The 24728-nt window shown below is 42.5% G+C and overlaps 1 long non-coding RNA gene across 1 annotated transcript; it reads right to left on the bottom strand.

The window, feature by feature from the left end:
- Positions 1 to 57: 57 nt before the first annotated feature.
- Positions 58 to 23008, bottom strand: LOC115079961. The gene is made up of 3 exons (XR_003853464.1): positions 22521 to 23008; positions 1864 to 1953; positions 58 to 525 (listed from the first exon to the last, which is right to left on the bottom strand). It is a non-coding gene; the product is annotated as an uncharacterized LOC115079961 (long non-coding RNA).
- Positions 23009 to 24728: the final 1720 nt, after the last annotated feature.

Here is a 24728-nt window from a genome sequence, read left to right as displayed (position 1 = left end):
AAAACCAACTCAGACACATTAACAAAGTTGTTGATAATGAATACATTTATTCCGGGAAGCAAAGGATGGAAATGAGACGACGCTTGTCATGCATCAAACGAAGCAGCTAACTAGGAGGCTGGAAATGCCAAGGTACGGTGCAGCTTAAATGCAGTGTTTGGTGCACGCCTAGCGGCCTGGGCAGGATAAAACAGAAAGGCTGCACATTGCAAAATAGCATACAACAAATCCATTTATTGGGCTGCCCCCGTGGCGTCGGGCCTTAGCCACAAGACAATCCAAGTCTCCTGTCTGAGAGGGCCAGCAGAGGTCAGGTGTGCGACAGAGCCCACGCGTTTGATTCTGAGGCGAGAGTAAAAAGCGGCTGCTTCTGCCACCAATGAGGCAACAACCTGTTGGCTGAAGGAGCAGCGCTGAGGTTAGTTTTGTAAGAAGCATCCTTCTGGTCCTCTCAGTTGGCGAGAGCACCCGTGTTGCCCAAGCATGGCCATCTGGGTTGGTGGGAATTCTGTGAAAGAGGAAAACCTGGGGATACAAATACAATAATCTCTGTATCTGTATTTAGAACTTTAAAAATGGACGTTCCCTAGTCTCTGATTCCAGAATCACGTTGTGTACAGGCTCACAGTCAGCTCCCACTCTTTTAGTTCTGACCTCACCAGGGGCATTCTGTAGCCCCTCTGCTATTGGGCACCATTCTCATCACAGAGAGTCAATGTAATGCTTCACTATGGCGACTGTCACAAAAGTCAGTCACAGTAAAGAATCACGAAGATAATTCTCATCATTGTCACTGTAACCTTGTATAATGGCAGTGCACTGATACTGTATCCTCGCTCATTGGCCTTCCCAGTGCTATTATTTCTGTCACTTTGGGAGGGACCTGGGCACTAGAACTTAGCATGCATGCTAAACCAATCTGAAAATACGTTAGCATGCATGCAAGCACAAAACGTTTACCTGCATGTAAATGCAGCAACATCATATGCAAATAAGGCTTTAGCAGGTATATTTGATACATAAGATAAGTGCATTTTACTTGCATAATACACAAAAAAATTGAAAAATGAACACGTGGCCTATGATTAAATAAAAGGCAAATGAAGATAGTTCACTGCCGGGAATGCCTATTGTGATGGTCACAGTCAATGTTTATCAGCTAAATTGGGAAGAAAACACTGTGTCAGTTTTATGACATATTTGTGCTCTTCAGTTGTTGCACCATCTGACATCCTCACCAGGTCCAGACTCTGACACCAAGAAGTCAGTTTGGCTCCATCCTGACCCTCGTTTCCTTTTCTTTAGCCCCTCATGAGTAGACTGACCCTATGCCACACCTGTAACTTTCTAAAAACATGTCCTCCCTTGACTGCAGGCTTATAGACTGGAATGTGAGCCCTGATTGCAGCGGCTTATTTGCTGCTGATGCTGCTGTGTGCAGCTCACCGGCGCTGAGGAACGTGAGATGGAAGGAGAGATAAAGCAGCTGTCCTCTGGCCATTTTCCACGATTTGCCGAAACAATTAACACTTACACAGTACAAGGGCTGATTGCTGTTACAGCAGAAAGCGCCTCGTTTAGTCTAATATCCCCTCTGCTGCCCACCACCCCTTCTTGTTCTAAACCACTTTTCATAATTCAAATACAGAAAAAAGCATAGATGGGTGTTAGATCCTGGCACAGTTTGGTCTAAAATAGGTTAAACACACCTAAAATCTTCTCTCCTCTAATTGTTGATTTCCAGTCTTAGAAATACTATTTTAAGATGCTTTTCATAAGCTGGTGTGATTGGTATATCGGTCCACCTACTTCTGTTTAAAGAAAGGTCAAGAAATGAGTTGTAGGTGATACCTTTTAACTTACCGTGTTGTGGATGAGATTTTTGAGAACCATGCTCCCTTCATTAGGTCAGTGAATAAGTAGCAAGCGATAATGATGGCTGAAACTCTCTATCTGTAAGTAGCAGACCAAGAGAGAGTAAGTTTCAACAGTGTGCATAACTCAGGCACGTCTACTTATTCATGCAGGCACTAACATTATGCCTTTTATTTTATAGAAACATGATGGCAGAAAAAAAAACATATGGCCCATCCGTCCAATTAATTTAGCATTATAATACTCATCACTTCCTTAGAGATCTCCTATATTTATCCCATGCTTTCGTGATTTCAGATACTGTTTTTATAACTCTATTAGGATCCACACGGTTTACAAAATACTGCATATCGCACCCTGAAAGTAGGTGCATATGTTTCAGTCCACACTAATTTCTTTACACAGGGATCCTCAAATTGCATGCACCTATTTTATAAAAGTATGTATATATATTTTGCATGTTAAATAATTGTAACATGCATGTAATAACCTTGAGTTCATGTGCAGAGGCAGGTATTTTATAATGTTTGCTGATGTATGTGTGTATCTCGCTTACAAAACTACTTAATTTTACATGTACTTCCAATTACCAGTTCACCAAGACTTGCACCAGTCTATCAAGACCTTTACCAATTCACCCACATCCTCCACCAGTTCACATATACACCCTACCCCTTGCTCCAGACCCCCCACCCACAAACAGCCAGAAGAGAGCTGCTGGATTTTTTTTTCCACATTTAGCAGATATAAAGGCAAGTGGATATTGGATGACGTATGCATGCACATTGTTTATAAAATGCATAAATGTGCCCGTGCTTCCAAATCCTCCTCCAGCACGCCCTCAAAACATCCTCTTTGTACACACATGCTTTTCCACGCAGCAGCAAGAGTATGCATGTATGCCCACCCTTCTGAAAATTCTCTTACTGTGCAGAGAGACCACTTACGCGCATGTCTAATAGGAGTGACTCTTCAACCTTACGCCCTAAGATCGCAAAACAAAGGATTTCTAAAGGTTCCCACAATACAGACACACACCTAACACAAATAAGAGACCGAATGTTCTCCACAGCGGGCCCCAGACCATGGGACTCTCTTCCAGAGTCGCTATGCCAGATAACAGAAAGAAAGTATTTCAAACGAGAACTAAAAAATGGCTCTTTATAAATGCATACGAACTAACGTAAAACTCCAATATGTTAATAACATAGCTGTCGGAACATAAGACTATGCTAACAGTCTGAGTAATAATTATTGAGTGATGTATTCTGAATATAATAGAAACATAGAAGTGACGGCAGAAGAAGACCAGTCTGCCCAGCAAGCTACGCACTTTATCCATTTTTATTTTTCCCCCTTTTTTCTCCCTCCCACCTGTCTCTATTGGCTTCCAGCACCCTCCGGCCCCAATTCCCTTCCACCCCTCCACCAATGCAGAGAGCAGCGCCATCCTAGTGAACATCCAGCTCAATCAGGGGTAGCAACCGCCGCAACTAGCAGGCCACACCCCTGCCCCTTATCCACCCCTGTTTTGTTTGCTTGTTTGTTTTTTTTTTATTTTTTGAGATGGAAGCCCTCCATCCTTCCGCTCCGTGAAGGTGGAACACCAACCACTGGCCACTGGCATCCCACTCCGTGAATGCCTCTGTGGCTACTGCCGCTCCGTGCAGTGTTTTGTTGCATGAAAGTGGAACACCAACTACTGGCCACTGGCATCCCGCTCCGTGAATGCCTCAGTGGCTACTGCCGCTCCGTGCAGTGTTTGCTGCCTCCTCTCTATTTGCTGCCTCCTCTCTATGAAGGATAATGAAAGGGAAATCTTAGATTATAATTCTACTTCAAAGCACCCCAATTAATGTTGATGTATCGACCAAGAATACGCATTTACTGTTGAGATGAACTAGATTTTGTATAAAATTGACCTAGAAATATATTTGCTAGAAAATGGACATTGTTATATTGACCTAGAATATGAGCATTGAAACAGAATGGGAATGTTGACCCAGCAACCATAAGATGATATTGTAAACTGTTGTGATCTGATTTTGGAACGACTGTATATAAAACGCCTAAATAAATAAAATAAAATAAAAATGTATGCCAATTTTTACTCACAGAATCTGCCACTCAAATCTTTGAAAATTCACTCCTTAAAAAATATGTTTTAATGAGAAAAGAACATGATCTTATAAATAATTGATGACAAATGCAATATGAAGGTGCTTTGTTGCTGCCTTGGGGAATGGGTACATCTACTGTATATTGTTTAATTAAAAATTGTATTTCCTTAAAATAAAAGTAAGCACAGTGTTAATCTATTATCATAGGAATGATGCAGGAATGTTCAGTGTTTTTCTGACAGTATAATGTATTTTTAATTATTATTTATTAGAACATTGTGCTCTGTAAACAAAAAATGTTGCACCATCCCTGCTAGGAAAATGACCTTACCTTACCAATGGAGATACACTAACCCACAGCAGTGATGATCACAAGATTGTAGATGGTGCTATAGTGTGGCCCTTCTTACCTCTAGAGTCTCCTCTAGAGTCAGAAGAATGACAATCCGATGACTTCTGAAACCTTGGATTTTATATGTCATGAATTATATGTTAGCAGTAGTATACTCTTGGTCAAAAGATATAAAGGTCAGTATTCAAAGCCGGCCTTTTAAATAGCATGGCCAGATATAACTTAATCCAGGTAAGTTACATGGTATATTCAGCGGCACAGCTATGTTGCTGAATATACACGAATATATTCACACTTAGCCGCATAAGTTTATGTGACAAGTCACTCCACCCCAATTTGCCCACTGCCCACCCACAACTTATAGAGCTAAAAAGTTGCGCATATTCAGCAGCTGAATGCGCTTTGAGTATTGACATCATAGTGAATTGGTGAAGTGGAGAATGTTCTAGCTGGAAAGCAGGCTGCTGTGACAGGGCTCTGCCAGCAGGTGGCAGAGCACAGCCTGAATGAGTTTAGGAGGGAGTAGGAAGTAAATGTCTTCTTCTTGTACAGAGAGAATGAGGTGAGCAAGCTCTGAGTAAAGGTCTCTTCCCTAAGGCCCTCTACCAGTTCTAAAAAGAATGGAGGAAGGTAATGAAGCTGTGAGACTTTCTCTCAGTGCTGCTGAAGGATACTGCTGATCTCTAGAATCTGCAGGCAAGATATCAAAGGAGAGGAAATGATCCAGCACCGGACCCTGTGAGTACCTAATCTTGGGCTGGATTCAGTATCCGGTGAGATGTCCAATGGGCCCAGCTCCTGTCCTCAGCCCTAAAAAGGATGTACTTTAGCAACTGTAGGATGGAGTACTCTACCCTAAAGAGAAAAACTCTTAACATTCATTTTACCTTTTGTAATTTTCAAACTGGACTGTGCACATTGTCACCATTTTTTTTTCCTCTATGGTGATTTCAACAAGAGAAAAAGACTGTGCATTCACTGGGAGGGCCTGAGAGAAGGCTATCCACATAAAAGAAAGACCTGGGAGTGACTCTTGACTGTTTGTGCAACCGTCCATGCCAGGTGATTACATAAACAGTAGGGCCTGGCATGTTAGAAAATTTGCCAGTCTGTGCACACACAAAATTTGCGCATCCACCAAAAAGAGGAGTTCCAAGGGGGCAGAGTTGGGGTAGAATTAAAATTTACATGTATATGTTTCATTTTTAAAAGAACAGTATATGCACAAATCCACTGGCACAAGCTGTGCCCTGCCGTCAGCAGGTATATATGTGTGCAAGCGAGTTTTTGCATGTGCCGATGGCTAATTTTCAAAAACAAAGAAAGGGGGATCATTTTCAAACAGCTCTGCGTGGCCCCAGATAGACGTGTATCCAGCCGCAAACCGATCTATGAAAGTATTTTATATGCTGTGCGAATCGGATACGCACATGTTATAAAATACACGTATGTCTACCCGCAACACACGTGCGTATGCACACTTAAGCGCGAATACGTGCAATGTATTGAAAGCAGGTACTTTACCTACCAGTTTTAAAAATATGCACACAGATATTTTATGTGCAAAAATAAAGTAGGAATTGCGCAAAACCCGATTTACGCGTGGAAGTCAGTATATTTTAAAGCATGCACGCGTAATTGAAATTACCAGTTCTCTGATTCCTCTACCACTTTGCCAGACACTATCACCCCAAGACCCCAGTCCTCCAGGTCACTGGGACCTTCCTGGCTCTTCAGTCCATACTCATCCCCCCCCCCCCCCAGTTCACCCAGACCTCCTGAGCAACCCATAGTACACAATAACCAAGTCTGATATCAATTATGCAAAATAATTAGTAGGGGTAAAATAATGTGAATAACTTATGTGTGCTAACTGTTGGCCCCACTCTGGAAATGCATCTAGACTGCCCCTTTTTTTCATTTGTGTATATGTGCGCATGAAACCTAAATTATGTGTGTACCTTTGATATTTATATATTAAAATAGCGATTAGTCAAACACAAGCCATTGACGCACGTATATGCAAGCTTTACGCACATAACTGCTTGGAAAATTCATTCCTGGTTGCCACTTTCACCTTGAAAATTAGTGGAAAGTCTGTGCTGACTCTGTTCTTTGGAAATTATCCTCCCAATATATCATTGCTTGTAATTGTCCATAGCAATTACAGTGTGCGTCGAGCCGAATGGATAATGCATTGACTCTCAGTGCATCGCCTAGGTAAAAGGGATTCCCGGCTCCCAAAGAACGTTTTACACTGTGCATGATTCAAAAATGAGACCGTGGTAATCCAAAGGAGAATAGCTGTTTCACACAGTGCAAGAAACTGGCTGGAGACCAGCACCTCTGAAGATCAAAGTTTTGCGAAGAAGCAAGGCTGATCATTGAGAAACACAATGGAGATAGAGGCTTTATTGTTTAGCAAACTCCCTGCTCCTCCAATAAGATCTTTCAGAACCCTTTTCTGAATACATATCTGTCCCCAACCCAAAGGAACCCATCGGTGCAGCTGTGCAGAGAGAATCAGCAAAATACCGAGCTTCCTACACATGGCTTAAGAATTCTTAAGCTAAAGCTGCCCAGAACACAATTAGTGCCCAGAATTAAGACAGCAATTCTCCTCCTCATTCCCGTGCTTCCCACAACCCTTCTCCACAGTTTCTTTTTATTTTCACCCCACACCATAGTAGCAATCTCATCCTTTGTAAGTATAGACCAAGAGAGGGGGTCTTGGGGTGATAGTGTCTGTCAAGCTGAAGATGGCGAAGCAATGTGACAAGGCGATAGCTAAAGCCAGTGTTAGAATTCAGTCGCCTTCCCACAGTCTTCGGCTTCGGACACTCACTGTGCGGCAGGGAGCTTCCATTGCACTCTCTGATGCGTGTTTTACTAGGACCCAGCAAAGAGACACAGAGGGCATGCTTCGCATCTCTGCTCTCGATTCTGCGCACTCTGGTGGGAGAGTTGGGTGATCGCTCTGATGATGATGTCACATGCTCAGGACTACTTAGCCTGCCTGGACCTGGTCTGCTTGCCTTGGCAACAAGTTCCTTGGCCTGTTTTTGATTCCTGTCTCGCTTGTGTGTGCCTGGTTCTCAATGTTGCTCCTGCCTTTCTTGGCCTTGGACTGTTCTGGATTCTGCTTGCCTGCTGCCTGCCTTGACTCCGGACCAGCCACTGGATTCTGCTTGCCTGATGCCTGTCTTGACCCCAGACTGTCTCCTGGCTTCTGACTGTACCTGATTGCGCCTTGGGGTCTGCTTAAGTCCTGCTGGCCATCCTCACCAAGCGCTCAACCTGAGAGAATGAGGGTTGTATAGATGAAGCTCTCCAGGTCCCACTTTTGTACTTCTAACTGTGGTCGGGTTTATGGTGGTACTTCTTGCTGCCTCACCACACAGGGGTCCACATTACTGCCTGTAGTCCAAAAAGGCTTCCAGAGCAGCAAAGGGCTGCCCCATTAATAGGCAGAAGAATGCTGGACTGCATAGAGAGGAATATAACCAGTAAGTATAATGCCGTTGTACAGGTCCTTAGTGAGGCCTCACCTGTGGTCAGTTCTGGAGTCCGTATCTCAAGAAGGAGAGAAACAGATTGGAGGCAATCCAAAGAAGAGTGATCAAAATGGTGGGAGGTCTCCATCAAATGACTTATGAGGAGAGGCTGAAGGATCTGAATATGTATAGCCTGGAGAAGAGGAGGTGCAGGGGAGATACGATACAGACCTTCAGACACCCTAAAGATTTTAATGATGCACAATTGACAAACCTTCTCCGTTGGAAAGAAATCATTAGAACTAGAGGTTATTAAATGAAACTTCAGGGAGGACGACTCAGAACCAACGTTAAGAAATATTTCTTCACAGAGAGGGTGGTGGAGGCCTGGAATGCCCTTCTGGAGGAGGTGGTGAAGATAGAAACAGTGAAAGAATTCAAAGGGGCATGGGATAAACGTTGTGGATCCCTAAAGGCTAGAGGATGGAAATGAAGAAAAGAGTGCTGGGGGGGGGGGGGGGGGGTAACCAGCACGGAGCGGCAGTTAATAGCCTTAACCAATAAGCCTTGATGCTTTTGATGCAAATGCAACTGCAACATTGCTTTCAGCTTCAATGGCAGGGGGACAAAGGGAATTGGATTTAGACAACAGCCAACGAGGGCCTCAACTTTTATGGACTGGGAGCTGATAAGCAGGGGAGTAACCTGCATGGAGCAGTCACTACTTTTAACAGAAGGCATAGGATTACTTCGCTTACCCAATAGGCCTTGAGGCTTTTCACACAATTGCAACATCGATCTCCACTTTTTCAGTGGTGGGGGGAGGTGGGAAGGGGAATTGGATTCAGACAACAACCAACACAGGCCCTCACTTTTATGGTTTGGGGTGCTGATACGCAGACACAAGTTAAAAAGCACAGAATTGCTTCTACAGCCAAGTACATTAGCAAAGCTCATCAAGCAGCACTTGATCACTTTTCTAGAAGGCTCATTACCCTGTAAAAATATTGTTAGCAGTAAATGTTTTATAGGTTATCATAAGGCTTGGGGATAACTTCATGGAGCAGTAGTTGCTACCCTTAAGAGAAACATAGGGGTAACCTCCTGCATAACATGGAAGATAGTACCATAAGAAGCTTGCTGGGCCAACTGGATGGATCAGTTAGTCCTTTTCTGCCATTATTACTATGTTACTATGTTCTAGAGCACTCAGTAAATGGTCACCCTGGCAGCATGTCTTAGAGGTTCACAGGAATCAGCTGCAAACCTGGAAATTTCTTCCCCGTCAAAGTTCAGGAATGCCTGGGCTGAGTAGAAGCCTTTTACATAATTCTTTTCAGCAGCCTTAGCAAGTAACACTTGTATAACGTAGTTGCCTTATCCTCAAAGAGAGAGTGGGAAACAGCAGAGACAGGGCAGGGAGAGGGTGAAGAGACTGTGTAGCCAGAAATTAAAAGGATTTTGTAGCCAGCGCCTTGAAGACCCGTGTAGGATGGGATGGGGGTGTGAGGTGAGGAGTGCTGGTCACAGTGCCTACCCATGTTAACCCCCCCCCCCCCCCCCCCCCCCCCGTTAAAAATGTAGTTCTGGCTAGTTTTCAAAGGAAAAGAAACACGTGTTGTTTCCCTTTCACCACGAACTGCAGTGTGCATGAGCTCAATGTGCCTGCGAACTTTTAAAATTTCCCCAACCCTAGTAATGAAAATGACTAAGAAAATGACTATATGACAATACCAGAACTCTTCTAGTATGATCCGACTTTCTCTTTTAAAAAAAAAAAAAAGGCTTGTCACCTCTCCAGAAAGTCCTAATTTCCCAGCTTGATGCAGAATTATGAGGTGAGCAATTTTATGAAATAATGTTGCTGTTTGGGGCTGAAGAATAAGTGAGTGTTTCTTTAGCTCCCTGTGAGTTTCCAGCAACAATAGCAGATGGAGAAGAAATTTCCTGATACAGCCGCAGATAATACCTTGATGCAAAAGCTGAGGGATAAGGCTTTTATCTTGAACATTAACCAGCAGGCAGTGTCTGCATGCCTTCCTAGGAAATTCGGCCATGCTACAGTGCTCTGCATCTCCTAGTCAAAATCCATGCCTCCGACCCTGATGACCTTTGGTAAGTAATTATGAGTAAGTATTTCAGTTTGTGTACAGCTGACCAGGTCAGAAAAACTTTGGCCATGGCACACAGCTTGACAACCCAGGACACTTCAAATATGCTGCTACTTCATGTCATAGGATTCATTCCACCCCAATCTGGGACTTAGAAACTTCTCCAGCAGAGAGACATTTGGTAACTCTTAAGGAACAAAAATGACCACACCCTGTGTTATAGAAGCACGGCTCGGAGGCCCCATGTACTGCAGGGGAAACTAATAGGCCCCTTGCCCCCTCCCATATGTGAGGTTTTAGATTAATAAACACGCAGGGCCTGAAATACAAAACAACCTAGGAGACACACATTACAAACAGACAGCTACACCATACACGTACCCCGCAGCTCATGACCCTGCACAGAACTCTTACAGCGCTCAAAGGTAAGGAGAAATTGTTTAAAATTGTATTTTGGTATTATCAACAAGAGTTAAAAGAAAAGGGTTTGTTCTATCCAGCTATCTTATTTTCCAAAAAGTGAGATAAAAGCATTAAGTTGCATGCTCCTGGCGGTCAATAAGTCAAGAATGTATTTGGGTAAATGCTATTATTAGAGTTACACAGTACTATACAAATACGCTCACAAGAGACTGGCCTTGCTGTGTGGAGCTTACAAAGTAGTCAAGGCTTCAGGAAATGTATTTATTACAATAAACACGGTTAAAATCCACAAGGTTGTGATCAGGAGGAGTCAGGGTTCAAGGTTTGAAAGCAATATGTGTTTTTAAGTAGGTGTGGGTGCAGCAGTGTGCTAGAGGAGCATCTGTGATTAGTTCTACCCCCATACACTGTACCTCAAAAATCCTTATCAGGCTAGGGCGTTCACTCTCCTCTTCCGTCAACTATCTGGTGGATACCTAACTGGGGGGCAGTCGTATAGAACAGCCCACATAATTGCAAGGTCCAGGGGGTCCTTTCACCTGTGGGCGTTGCACCAGTTCTTAAAGGGGACATATGTGCCTCCGTTCCCATTGACAGTTGCCCCAGGGTAAACCTACCAGCACAAATCTGCACCCGCTTCTCCTGAGCATACTCGCCTACGTTCTCCCTTCAAAATAATGCACAGAGTTCTGAAAATGCAAAGCTACACACATTATTGCTTCCCCCGACCTAACCTCCCCTCCGATCCCACCTGCTTTTCCCACCGATTAAAGTACGCACGCATTGTTGACCCCCTCCCCCCCCCCATCCATATTTTTGCCCAAGGAAAGGGAGGGTAGTTTCCCCACCGCCAGTTTGCCCGGGTAAACAGCTTCTGAAATTTGCCCTCCCCGTGACCGTTACTGCTTGACAAACTCTGAAAATTTCCCACTGCTCACCCTCTGCAGGCTGAAAGGGGCAATGGGCGAATCAAGCAGGGATGAGCTGCGTGAGCCTAAGACAATCACTAAGAACAGAATTATCAGCGAATTTTAAGCCTCTCTGTCATCCATCGCCAAATCTGCTTTGGAGTGAGTTAACCACCCCAGTCTCGCCTCCCTTCCTTGATCAGAAGTGGAAATGAGATTGGCAAGAAGCTGCCAGTATTAATTCAAAACCGTAAAGTGCATTAAGGATTCATATGTTCTTCTCTAACATGACATACAGTGCTTCTATTTATACTGTATCATATGGGAATATTGCGTAAATGCCGTTCCCTGCTAATGGGGCATCTGTATTCATGTCAAGCTAGTCCCAGGACCAGTAATTACAGCAACATCTCTACTTAATGACCACCCGGTGAGCCAAGAATGGATGACTCAAGTAAACAACTTCTTAAAGATGCTGGCTTATAACAATCATTTTCCCTTACCTCGAACCCCTCTAAAATACCCTGTGGAGAAGCTGGTGAAATCTGGACATCCTCCAACCGGCAGTTATTAAAGGAAAAGACACACTATCACACCACTGAAATGTCTAGCCCCACCACTGGCAAAACACATCTGAGGGGAAATTGTTGATCTAGTGCCATGTACATTATTTATTTATTTATTTTACATTTTTTTTTTATACCGATATTCTTGTAACATTATGGCGGTCAACATTCAAAAGATTTACTTGGCCCCCTTTTAGCTGAGTAAATCTGCCCGACTAAAACTGCGGCCCCCCCCCCTCTAAGGGGTGCGGTTAAAATCGCAAGCCGCACAAATTGAGCCAGCTAGTGCAACACTCAGCCCTCACCATCTAAATGCATCCAGGTCACCCCGGCTGGGCAAATGTCAGGCCTAAATCTTTTGCTCCGGTTCTCGTTCGTTCGATTTACATTCCGCTTTTCTGCACTTCAAAGCAGATTACATTATAGCAATGGCCCCTACCAACCAACAGGTGGCACTGGGTGCGTGGTGCCTCCCAAGAAGGTTAACCTCCAGCCCTGTGGTTGCTCAGTTGCTCCTCCTAGCCACCTGGGGATGAGCAGCAAGGGCACCAGGGGAGTCACAATAGAAAAAAAAAAAAATCATCCTGGAGCAGGGTACTGCGTGTGCCACGTAGGGAACCTGTGACAGGGTGTGAGGTGCAAGATCTGAAAGCCATGAGCCAAATGCGGTGTGAGGTCCTGAGACCAAAGATGGAGTAACTGCAGCTTCCAGGAAGTAGGGCAGCCAAGTAACACAACACTTCAGTAGGAAAGAAACGTTTCAAATCCTAAAGCACTTTTCCAGTTTCAGTACAGGAGCACTATGAGGATGACGCCTTTCTGTCTCCTTTGTCTTCCTCGGCCTTCAAGATATGACACATTCCTCTAGCTTTAGAAGCTTTTTACCTGTACTCTATTCAATTAGAAGTAACAAAATTAAACCAAAAGTAATCCTTGGTAGGAATTAAAGGACACCACTAACTTTTAATGATATTGATGAGCAGATAATTGTCTTGGGGTATTCAGTACATAGCTGGTGAATACAGAACTATTAGGAGCAGAAGAAAAAGCAGATTTATATTTTGTAATAAATTGTAGTCAGAAAATTATGATGTAATCATCTAGGAAACAATGAATTGTAAATTTGCACTTTTTATATGTTGATGTGACACTTATGTTTATAACAATCAACTAGGGTGTGCACATAAAAAATGTTTATTTTGTTTATGCGTTTTTCGCTTTGATGTTCATTTTCTTTCATTTCGTTCATTAGAAACACAAAGGCAGGGCCCTAGACACTCCCCAACAAAAAAAGCCCAGTGCTAGCATTTTTAGATTAACACCCCCCCCCCCCCAAAGGATTTTCCCCCACCCTCCCTGGATACCACTGACGTCATCCATGAGGTCCTAGAAGTCCAAATGAGGTAGGAGCGATCCCCAGTCACTCCTGGCCTGCCGGCAGGCTCAGCCTGGCTTCATTTTGAAATTGGACCCAGCAGGGCAGGAGCAACAAGGGATGGATCCAGCCCCAATTAAGAACTGGAACCCCCATGGATGAGGTAAGTGGTATCCAGCTGAATGGAGGGTGTAGAGCAAGGTCCAAAGAGGCGAGGTGTTGAGTTTGAAATGTTGGCGGGCTGGAGTTTTTTTTCATTTTTAAAATAAAAGGAAACAAAAACCTTAATATATCAGCAGTGCAGGAGGATGGGGGGAGGTGGTTACATTTCCCAACAAAGAAAAATGGGGGTGGGTTTTTTTGGTTGTTTTTCATTTTGTTAGAACATGAATGCACATCCTTCCTATCAACATCTGTAGTGCAATTGGACGAGAGTAGGGCAAGAAGCAGAGAATGGTAAGTGATCATCCCGTTTCTCCCAACAACCCTCCTTTTGACCTAGGGCAAGTCATTTGCCTTGGTACCAACTTTTTGTAAACCATCTGGGGGCAGGGGGCTGCCTACCATGCCTTGAGCACTGGTTTGGAAAGACGAGTAATCAAATCCAAAATCCAAATAACATTCTGTCATCATGAGAATTTTTCAGCATAGCAACCCTACTAACTGTTAACCCTGTAATGGCAAACTTCAGACTCCGAAGTAAAAGCCAGTCCATGGCCACTACAAGCCACATGAGAAGAGAACCAGGCTGTGAAACACCACGACTAGAGAAAACTCAGTTAAGTGCAAACACTTTATGGCCACAGCATGGACAAGGGCACAAAGCCCAAACAGTTTCCTGTCAGAATACTCCTGCTCGCATACCCTTACCATTATTCACTTTAAATCTGTGCATTTGACATCACAAACAGACCTATGTACCTTCAATAGTAACGGACCAAAGGAAATAGGCCGATTTTAGAACAGAAAACTACATAATATCGATCTTTTACAATGCATAAATTCAACTGAACGCTTATCACTACGAGCAGTTTGCAGTTTTACCATTTGCAGGGGTCATGAAACCAGATGTAGACGAGAGGGAGTCGAGCTAATGTGATGCAGGCTCTCTCCCCGCTGGGCTCGTGTACAGAAATGTGCACAAGGTATTTCCCTGACAGTCTTTGAAATTGGCAGCAGATTGTATCTTACTCCGCAGTGTGCACTGAACAGCCACCCCATAAATTCAAAGGACGTTTCCTGTTCCCTGTTTCTGTCTATTGGACTTTCCATTGCATCGATGAGACTGATAAGTTTAGCAGCTTTACTATGTATCACCTCAGAGAAAGTTAACTTAGGAAAACTCCTAACCCCTCCTCTGCAATGAGTGAATTTCCCTTAGATTCTTGTTGGTCATGTGTCTTTGTCTTGACTAGATTGCAAGCTCTGTGTGTGTCGGTACAGTGCTGAGTACTTCTAAAAATAATTAGCAGCAGTAGACATAGTCAGTTAACGAAGACAACTTGCGATCCAAGAGAAGCCTGAAGTCTTGCATGGGCTTTGACTCTGGATTGTCAGAGGAAAATTCTGAGACAGGAGGTAAACAAAATGTGTTTTTCCCTGTCCTTGGGTTACAGTAAGTACATTGTGCCCTAACACTGACCCTCTGGTAATTGAAATGCTATTTGTATTTAAAGTAAAGCCTCAGCATAAAACCTCTGTACTTTGCATTAACGAAACAGGGACTAAATATTTGATTTCCTGTGATAAAACAGTAATGCACCTGCTACGGCCCCCGAAACACATTATCAGATCTAGCCTGTAATGCATTTCTCCACCCTTATTGCAGTTCATATAAGAGGTACCATTGCATTACGTCTACTGGTTTAATGGATGTTTTATTTCAGTCATTTATAATCCCGAAAGCCTGACTCATAATGGGTTATAATTGGAGTGCAGGTTGGCTCTGGAGAAACCTGGAGCCTTAGTAGTTTGCGATATCTATAAAGGAGGCAATCCTCAGACTGCCCCTCTTTTCTGCAGATGCTCCTGCTTTGGCGCGGGTGGAGTTTCCTTGGGGAAAATAACAAAACACCGATTTAAAAATACAATTTATCGTGCTCTTTCACAATCCTGCCAATAAGGCAAGCACCCAGAAATGCCCCCGCCCCAAATTCAGCCACAAGCGCACACCCTGCAGAGCAACCCATGAACACGGAGGCGGATGGAGAGAGACCAAACATCCAATTTACATTGCACAAATCAATGTGTATCCACAAAAAGAGATGCAGGCAATGAGCTTTCAAGACCGCACTCGCTCTTTCTTCACAGGCCACAAAGGATCTGAAGGGGCTCATGTTGTACACATGTGTGGCCATTCAATTAGGTAAACTGGCGCCAATTTTCAAAAGGTTTGCCCGACTAACGTTTGGAATTAGCCGGGTAAACCTCTGACGCAATATCCCACCCCCACCCCTCCCAGTGGCCAGTTCAATCTGTCTGGTCAGAAACACAAATGTTTAGCCAGCCAGGAAAAAGATGAAGGGTGAAGACTTAACCACTCAGCATGGATTTGGCTAGATTTAGGGAAATTTTCAGTCGCATCCGGTTAAGTGCAGATTAAAATTTGTCTAAAGATGACCAGGCAAAATCACCCGATTATCTTTGCCACCCAAAGGCCTTCTGAAAATTGATCCTTATATATGTTCAAGGCATTTTCAGCCATAACTGTGAAGTATTATCCATAAAACCTTACCTAATTATCCCATCTGCATCACTTTTAGATTGTTTTAATGTTTCAGAGGCAATTTTTTCTTACTATATTCTGGGATAAAAGTCACATAGTCACAAAGAATACTTCAAAGGACACTAATGATGCATTAGAGTTAGGGCATCACAACAGAGAGGTTCCAATAATAAGAAAGGTAGTCCAAGTGCCTATAATTTAAAACTCACCTGAGCTAAAAGATTCTAATTTATCCTTGTCAACCGAAAAGCAGAATGTAAATACATCAAAAAACACACTTTGAAATGTTTGTAGGCTAATGCCAGAAGTCAGATGGGAGAATTAGAGTATATAGCAGTGAATGATAACATAGACTTAATTGGCATCTCAGAGACACTTTTTTTATATACTAACATTCAATCTGAGATATCACATTGGTTTACATTCAGGTACTGTAGGTATTTTCCCTATCCCCAGAGGGCTTACAAGCTAAGTTTTGTACCTGAGGCAATGGAGTGTAAAGTGACTTGCCCAAGGTCACAAGGAGCGATAGCAGGACTTGAACCCTGGTCTCCTGGTTCATAGCCCACTGCTCTAACCACTAGGCTTTCCTCCTCTGATGGGATAGTGCTACACTAGGATACAAATCATATCGCAATGACAGAGAGGAGCATCTTGGTGGCAGGGTGACACTTAATGTCTGGGATGGCATAGAATCCAACAGGATAAAGATTCTACATGAGATTGAATCTCTATGGGTAAAAATCCCTTGGGTGATGGGGAAGAGAATAGTGATAGGGGTATACTACCATCCACCTGGTCAAAATGGTGAGACGGACAGTGAAATGCTAAGAGAAGTTAGGGAAGCTAACCAAACTGGTATTGCAGTAATAATGGAAGATTTCAATTACCCCAGTATTGACTGGGTAAGTGAAACATTAGGGTCTGCTAGAGAGATAAAGTTCCTGGAAGGAATAAAAGACAGTTTTATGGAACAATCGGTTCAGGAATCAATGAGAGAGGGAGCAATTTTAGATCTAATTCTCAGTGGAGCACAGGATTTGGTGAGAGATAACGGTGGTGGGGCCGCTTGGCAATAGTGATCATAATATGATCAAATTTGAATTAATGACTGGAAGGGGGACAGTAAGTAAATTCACAGCTCTAGCGCTAAACTTTCAAAAGGGAAAATTTGATAAAATGAGAAAAATATTTAGAAAAAAAATGAAAGTTACAGCTACAAAGGTAAAAAGTGTGCAACAGGCATGGACATTGTTAAAAAAATACCATTCTAGAAGAACAGACCAGATGTATTCAACGCATTAAGAACGGTGGAAGGATGGCAAAACGATTACCGGCATGGTTAAAAGGTGAGGTGAGATGCTATTTTAGCCAAAAGATCTTCATTCAAAAATTGGAAGAAGGATCCATCAGTAGAAAAAAGGATAATGCATAAACATTGGCAAGTTAAATGTACGACAATGATAAAAGAGGCTAAGAGAAAATTTGAAAAGAATTTGGCCACAGAGGCAAAAACTCACAATAAAAATGTTTTTAAATATATCTGAAGCGAAAGTCTGTAAGGGAGTAAGTTGGACCATTGACTAATCAAAATGTTAAAGGGACACTTAGAGAAGATAAGGCCATCGCAGAAAGATTAAACAATTTCTTTGCTTCGGTGTTTACTGAAGAGGATGTTGGAGAGATACCTGTTTCAGAGAAGGTTTTCATGGGTGATTATACAAACCAACCTAACCAAATCACGGTGAACCTGGAAGATATGGTAGGCCAGATTGACAAACTGAAGCGCAGTAAATCACCTGGACCGGATGGTATACACCCCAGGGTTCTGATAGAACTAAAAAATGAAATTTCAGACCTATTTCAATTAATTTATAACCTATCATTAAAATCATCCGATGTACCTGAAGACTAGAAGATGGCTAATGTAATCCTTATATTTAAAAACAGATACAGGGGTGATCCGGGAAACTATAGACCGGTGAACCTGACTTCAGTGCCGGGAAAAGTCATGGAAACTATTATAAAGAATAAAATAAAAAAACATTTAGATAGACATGGTTTGATGGGACACAGCCAACATGGATTTATCCAAGAGAAGTCTTGCCTCACAAATCTCCTACTTTTTTTGAAAGGGTGAATAAACATGTGGACAAAGATGATCCAGTAGATGTGGTGTGTTTGGATTTTCAGAAGGTGTTCAGCAAAGTTCCGCATGAGAGGCTTCTAAGGAAACTAAAAAGTCATGGGATAGGAGGCAATGTCATTTTGTGGATTACAAGTTGGTTAAAAGACAGGAAACAGAGAGTAGGATTAAATGGTCAATTTTCACAGTGGAAAAAGGTAAACAGTGGAGAGCCTCAGGGATCTGTACTTGGATCGGTGCTTTTTAATATATTTATAAATGATCTGGAAAGAGGTATGATGAGTGAGGTGATCAAATTTGCGGATCACACAAAATTATGCAGAGTAGTTAAATTTCAAGCGGATTTTGATGAATTGCAGGAGGACCTTGCGAAACTGGAAGATTGGGCTTCCAAATGGCAGATGAAATTTAATGTGGACAAATGCAAAGGGATGTATATAAGGAAAAATAGCCCTTGTTGTAGTTACACAATGTTAGGTTCCATATTAGGAGCTACCACCCAGGAAAAAGATCTAGTCATCATAGTGGATAATACATTGAAATCATCGGCCCAGTGGCTGTAGTGATCAAAAAAGCAAACAGAATGTTAGGAATTATTAGGAAGGAAATGGAAAATAAAACAGAAGATGTCATAATGCTTCTGTATTGCTCCATGGTGAGACCGCACCTTGAATACTGTGTATAATTCTGGTCACTGCATCTCAAAAAGGATATAGCTGCACTGGAGAAAGTGCAGAGAATGGCAACCAAAATGATAAGGGGCAATGAACGGCTGCTCTATGATGAAAGGCTAAAGAAGTTAGGGCTGTTCAGTTTGGAGAAGAGGCGACTGAGGGGGATATGATAGGTCTACAAAATTATGAAAGGATTTGAACAGATTAATGTAAATCGATTATTTACTGTCTCAGATAATAGAAGGAATAAGGGGCACTCCATGAAGTCAACAAGCTCATTTAAAACAAATCAAAGAAAATTCTTTTTCACTCAGCTCTGGAATTCATTGCTAGAGGATGTGGTTATAGCAGTTAATGTAACTGGGTTTAAAAAAGGTTTGGATAGGTTCCTAGAGGAAAATTCCATAAACTGCATTTAAGGCAATTAATAAGCAATAGTAACTTGAGATCTATCTAATGTTGGGTACTTGCCAGGTACTTGTGACTTGGATTGGTCTCTGTTGGAAACAGGATGCTGGGCTTGATGGACCTTTGGTCTGACCCAGTATGGCATATCTTATGTTCTTATGTAAATGGTGTAAATACTACATTGCACAAAATATTTAAAAAAAAGAACATTTTCCATTATTTCGGTAAGTAGCTGAAAATGGAATGTATTAGGAAAAATAAGTCTTCAGTTCAGTGTGGAGAGCTAGTTCTCAAGGAACTGCTGAGCTGATGCATTTTAATTAAAGAAAGTAATAGACAGCGCTGACTTGTGAGGAGAACTGGAACATAAATATGTAATTTGAACATTTTCATTATGGTGTTACGAGTCTTTTTTTGTTTCATCATTAGCCTTCTTGTAAACCATTTCAGGTCTCACTGATGGAGAAAGTATTTTGCTAATTTTCCTTCCTGAAATAGCTGCTTCAGTTGAGGGTCCACTCAAGGAAATAACTTGACCTCCTAGTGACTAGGCTATCTAGCCAAATAGCAACTGTATTAATATTGGGGCGCTTATTTGGCTATAATTTAGCCGGATAAAAAAAAGAGGTGTTCCAGGGCCATTCTGGAGCGGGCCTACGTTATCCGGCTAACAGCTGATTTTCAGTTGTAACCAGCAGGAGAGGTTTAGATCTGGTTCGGAGCAGGTCTAAAGTTATCTGGGCTTGTGCAGCCGGATAATTTGCTACAAAACTGGATATCTTCAAAAGATAAGTAGCACTGGAAAGTGAAAATAATAAAAGATGTCGAGGGGACCCCAGCACTAAATATTTAGCACTGACCAGTCAAAGTTTGTCTTCCCAGGAACGTCTCCACTAGTTTTTATCTGGCTGAATTCCTTGCCGGCAATGATTTCACCGGACAAAATTTAGCCAGTCAATGATGGGTTAATTTCAAAATGGAAGGTTTGTCTGGCTACCTCCAAAAGTTAATTGGACAAATATTTTGAATATTGACCCCCATGTTACTATATACTGCAGTCTGATAATCTGGACAGGCACACGCACACATGGCTTCATTAATCACAAAAATCCATCCTTTGCAATCAGCTTTACTCTTCTGAAATCAAAGCATTTGTTGTTTTTACCTTCTTGATTGGTTGTCCATGCTGTCAGTCAGTTTGCCAGTTGACTATACAGGTAGCAGGTCTACCATGGAAAGCGAGTTTACAGATCTACCTGACATTTCTTGCCGTTACCATGAGTGAGTGGAACTGAAGAAACCTGGGATGGTTGATTATAAAATTGGTTTCGGTGATCCAGCCCTCTGATTGGCCCTGCCCCAGGGGCAGATTTAAGATGATGGTGCCCACAGGCAGAGGAAAGCAGAGAGAAGCCGATGGCAGTCCCAGGTTTTGAATACCTTCAGAATTTGGCACCCAAGGCCTGTGGCCTATCCTATCCCTAATTCTGCTCATCGTCTTTAACAGCCTTCATTTGCATACTAGTTGTACATTGATCCACTGAGAGGGATGCTTTATCATTACGTGAGTGCTTCCCACAGCAGTGCTAGCGGATTTAAGGTGAAACAACTAAAGAACACATTTGGTTACAGTTAATTGTATTTGAGAGTTACAATTGTACATATGGCGCAGTCTTATTTTGCATTTAAAATATTATCATAAGAATTCCGCAGTTGATTTGAGGGTTAGTTATAATGAGATAGCACGCTTTCATGTATTTCAGCCTGGTGCAATGTTTCCCAGTATCAGCACACCTGGATTCTAATAGTCCTGTAAGATACCCTGAGCATCAGTTGGAAGAGCGGGCTAAAAGCCCGTAAATTATTTATTATAAATTTGATTATTATACTGTGTCACATTGCTTCATGCTTTTGCTTTATTCCTTTTTAATTATGCAGTGATACAGAAGTGGGGAAGCTTTTCTCACTTCCTCTAGTCGTATGCTTCTAAAAACTGCAAAATATTTTAACGATTTTGGTTTTCCAATGTAGAGGGGGTTAAAAAAAAAATCATGCATTAGTGGAATTCTCCTCTGCAGGAGCTGACCTGGCCGCATTATTACAGCGTATTCTACTGTACACAGCACAAAGGGGTTCAGCAGCTGGTGTAATGGAATTATCCTTTTAGTATGGCTGAAAGACAGCATCACTTCGTTGACACACCTAACCCCTAATTTTCCTGAGAGAGAGAGAGAGACTGGATAGGGCTCGGCCTGACTTTCAATATATGCACCATTGTAATGGGGGCACTTTGATTCGGGGTGAGTTTTCGGGAGGTGGGTTGGAGTTTGGGGGGTGGCGGTACAGACACATTCAGAGGTATTCATTGTAAAATTGACATCACTAAAGAATTTCAGGTTTTATAAGCGATGAAAATTCTAACAAGAGGAGTTGATTTGTACCCTGCAGACTCTGCAGGTGAGTGAAGGGTACATGCGTGTGTGTGTGTACGTGTGGGGGGAGCAGCCTGATTTTGATTTCAGAATTGCTTATAAGGACTAAAATAATTTAATGATGTCAATTTTACAATGGATACCTCTGAATGTTTCTGTAACACCCCCCCCCAAACGCCAACCCTCCTCCCGAAAACTCACCCCAAATCAAAGTGCCCCCTTACAATTTATTTATTTTATTTTATTTTATTTAAAGGCTTTTATATACCGGAGTTCATGCACTAGTGCATACCACTTTGGTTTACACGGAACAAGGAACAGAAAATTACATCAAACAGATTGAACAATTAAACAAATATACAATTACATCCAACAATTGGGTATAAATAACATGGCTAACTTAGTAGGAACTTAGAGTTAGAGGTGAAGGAGAGAAATAGTACCAAGTGGTAATAGAACAATGTTAATAGCTAAATAATAAATATAAATAGTAAATACAAGTTCTTATAATAAATACAGGTGTTTACAGATTACAGTCTTCATGAAAAATTTACGTCTACAGAATAGGGTTAAGTAAATAAGAACTGGCGGTTATTTCTATAGGAGTGAAGACTTCACTCCTATAGAATGTATAGGAGTGAAGACTTCACTCCTATACAATGGTGCATATATTGAGTGTCAGGCTGAGTCCTGTGAAAAGGCCCTCTCTCGTGCTTGCTCTCTCTCTCTCGCACTCTCTCTCTCGCATGCGCTCTCTCTCTCTCTCGCACGTGCTCTCTCTCTGCATGTAGAGGCTGCAGGCATGTGCCCGTGAAGAGTATTTTAAAACCTACGCGTATACTTTATAAAATAGCGCGTATCTTTGCGCACGGCAAGACATGGGTGCACGCGCGGCCCTTTTCAGATCTTACCTGTTGCTGCGCGAGTGTCCCTCAGTATGAGAGTCCTGAAATGGTCTCAGCCCCCTCCAGGGCATGGAATGGTGAAGCCTTCCAGGTGGGCCAGGGTCCCCTCTCCATGGTGGAAACCCTTCCCTCGGATAATCCAACTTCTTTTCCGTTCTGAAGGTGAAGACGCCGGTAGGGGATATCCGGGCGATACCCTCTAACTCCTTACTTTCGTTTGCTTCCTAAGATAAAGATCACCTGCCTTTACTGCAGCTGCTTTTAGTGCAGCCCTCTGCTCTTCTGCTTCTAAAACAGCTTGCCAGCCCTTCCTCACATTACTGCCAGTAGTGGTCTGGAAACAGCCACTGACGGCCCTCTGCTAAAGTGGCTGGGATGCTGTTAGACATGGCTGATCTCCATCGAGCCATGAGCACCTGGTGCCTGCATGCTGAGGCTGTCCAGCACCACCACCGCCAGAAAAGTGCAACACCATTATTTACAGGCACCGACAAGCCTAGCTGTGACCCTGGAAAACAAAAAAAAGAGCCTTCGATTTGAGCAGAAACTAGATGGGTCCCACGGTCCTTATCTGCCTGAAAAGGCAAAGTACAAGCAAAGTCCTAAACTCTGTTTCTACTTTTTTTCAAAAGGATATATTTTTTTGTAATCTGTAGAGGCCAACGTTAAATGCCACCATTGTTTGCCTTTTCTCCAAGGTCACCCGGTTTAAATGCATCTTTCCAAAAGTTGATAAAGGGGCCTTCTCTCCGTCTCCTTCTTTAGTTTTCCTTGCAAAAAAAAAAAAAAAAAAGCTCCTTTGTTTTCCTTTAGTTTGGTGTCCCTGATGCTCTTTCCTTAAATCCAGCACTGTCTGCAGGTTGTGCTATTGTCTACCCAAGGCTCCTCTATTTTTAGCTCCTTCCTGAGGGTTGTACAGTTATCTCCTTGATCAGTCTTATGACTTGTCTGCTTCATCAGCTCTAAAAGCCCAATGCCCTCCCCCTCCCCCTTTTTTTTATTGGTAAACATTTCCCTGCATCTCATAAATCCTCTGCTCATTAAAAAATAGAGTCATAGAAGGTTTGCATGCATCTTTATTGAGAAACTGCTTTCTCTCCTCCTCTCCGTATGCGCCTTGCTTCGGTTATATCCGAAAACTCCGAATGACACCCCCTTAAGATAAATCACATTTTTCTCAAAGGGGCAAAGCTACGGCTTTGCAAACACAACAATGCACGGAAAAAATAGCAAAAGCAGCCTGTGTGGTTGCCCCGGCAAATTTTAACGTGCGCCCTTGGCTGTTGTTCAGGCAGAATTTCGCTTTTGCAAAGCCATTCGCAAAAATGATATCAAATCACTCAGAAGTTGAAGAATCGTGCAAATCAGTTCATTAGCAGTTTTGCTGTTGTAAAATTATGCGCAGAAAGTTGTGCAACGTGGTGATCCTTCTGCAAAACTCAAGCATGCCTCAGGGAGGAGAACTTAATTTTTGCGACAAATCCATAATTTTGCATGGACGTTACTGCAAAAAAACAAACCAACCCAGCCCTGTGAATCTATTTGCATGTTATGTAAATCGATGCAAATGGGGGAACTGACTGCAGTCTAGTATATCAGCCTCTTAGTGATGGATTCTGATTTGTGAGGTGCTGGGGGGAGATGGGGATGGACTTCATGGTATCAATAGCATGGGATCTTCTTGGTGTTTGGGTACTTGCCAGGTTCTTATGGCCTGGATTGGCCACTGTTGGAAACAGGATGCTGGGCTTGATGGACCCTTGGTCTGACCCAGCATGGCAATTTCTTATGTCCTTATGTCTTGTGGTTATATCATATATCTAAGAGTCAGGACCCTTGGGTTCTCTCGCAGCTCTGAAACACGCACTGCCTGTGATGAAGGAGCAAGTCATGTTTTTTTCCTGCACCTCAATTCAATAGATTATTATAATCTGCTAAAGCTAAGCAAAACAATATTCTTCCTATTCCTTGCTCTCTCTCTCTCTCTCTCTCACCTTTGCCATCCATCATTCTCTTTGCCCAGACATTTGCTTCTAAGGGTATTTTGTAAGTGTCCCTGAAGTGCTGTCACTGAAATGATGGCTGGGATTCTTTGCAGGTAATGGGCACTAATTAAGCACAAATCATTATGTTTAAAGATGATTTTTTTAATTTATTAAGCAGACCTCTAGACTGCCAATCCTAAATCTAAATGTAACCCTAAATGTAAGCTTT

The sequence above is a fragment of the Rhinatrema bivittatum genome, chromosome 18 (assembly GCF_901001135.1).
Source record: "Rhinatrema bivittatum chromosome 18, aRhiBiv1.1, whole genome shotgun sequence".
In the NCBI taxonomy this organism is placed as follows: Eukaryota; Metazoa; Chordata; class Amphibia; order Gymnophiona; family Rhinatrematidae; genus Rhinatrema; species Rhinatrema bivittatum.
This window is presented reverse-complemented; position numbering and strand designations above follow the sequence as displayed.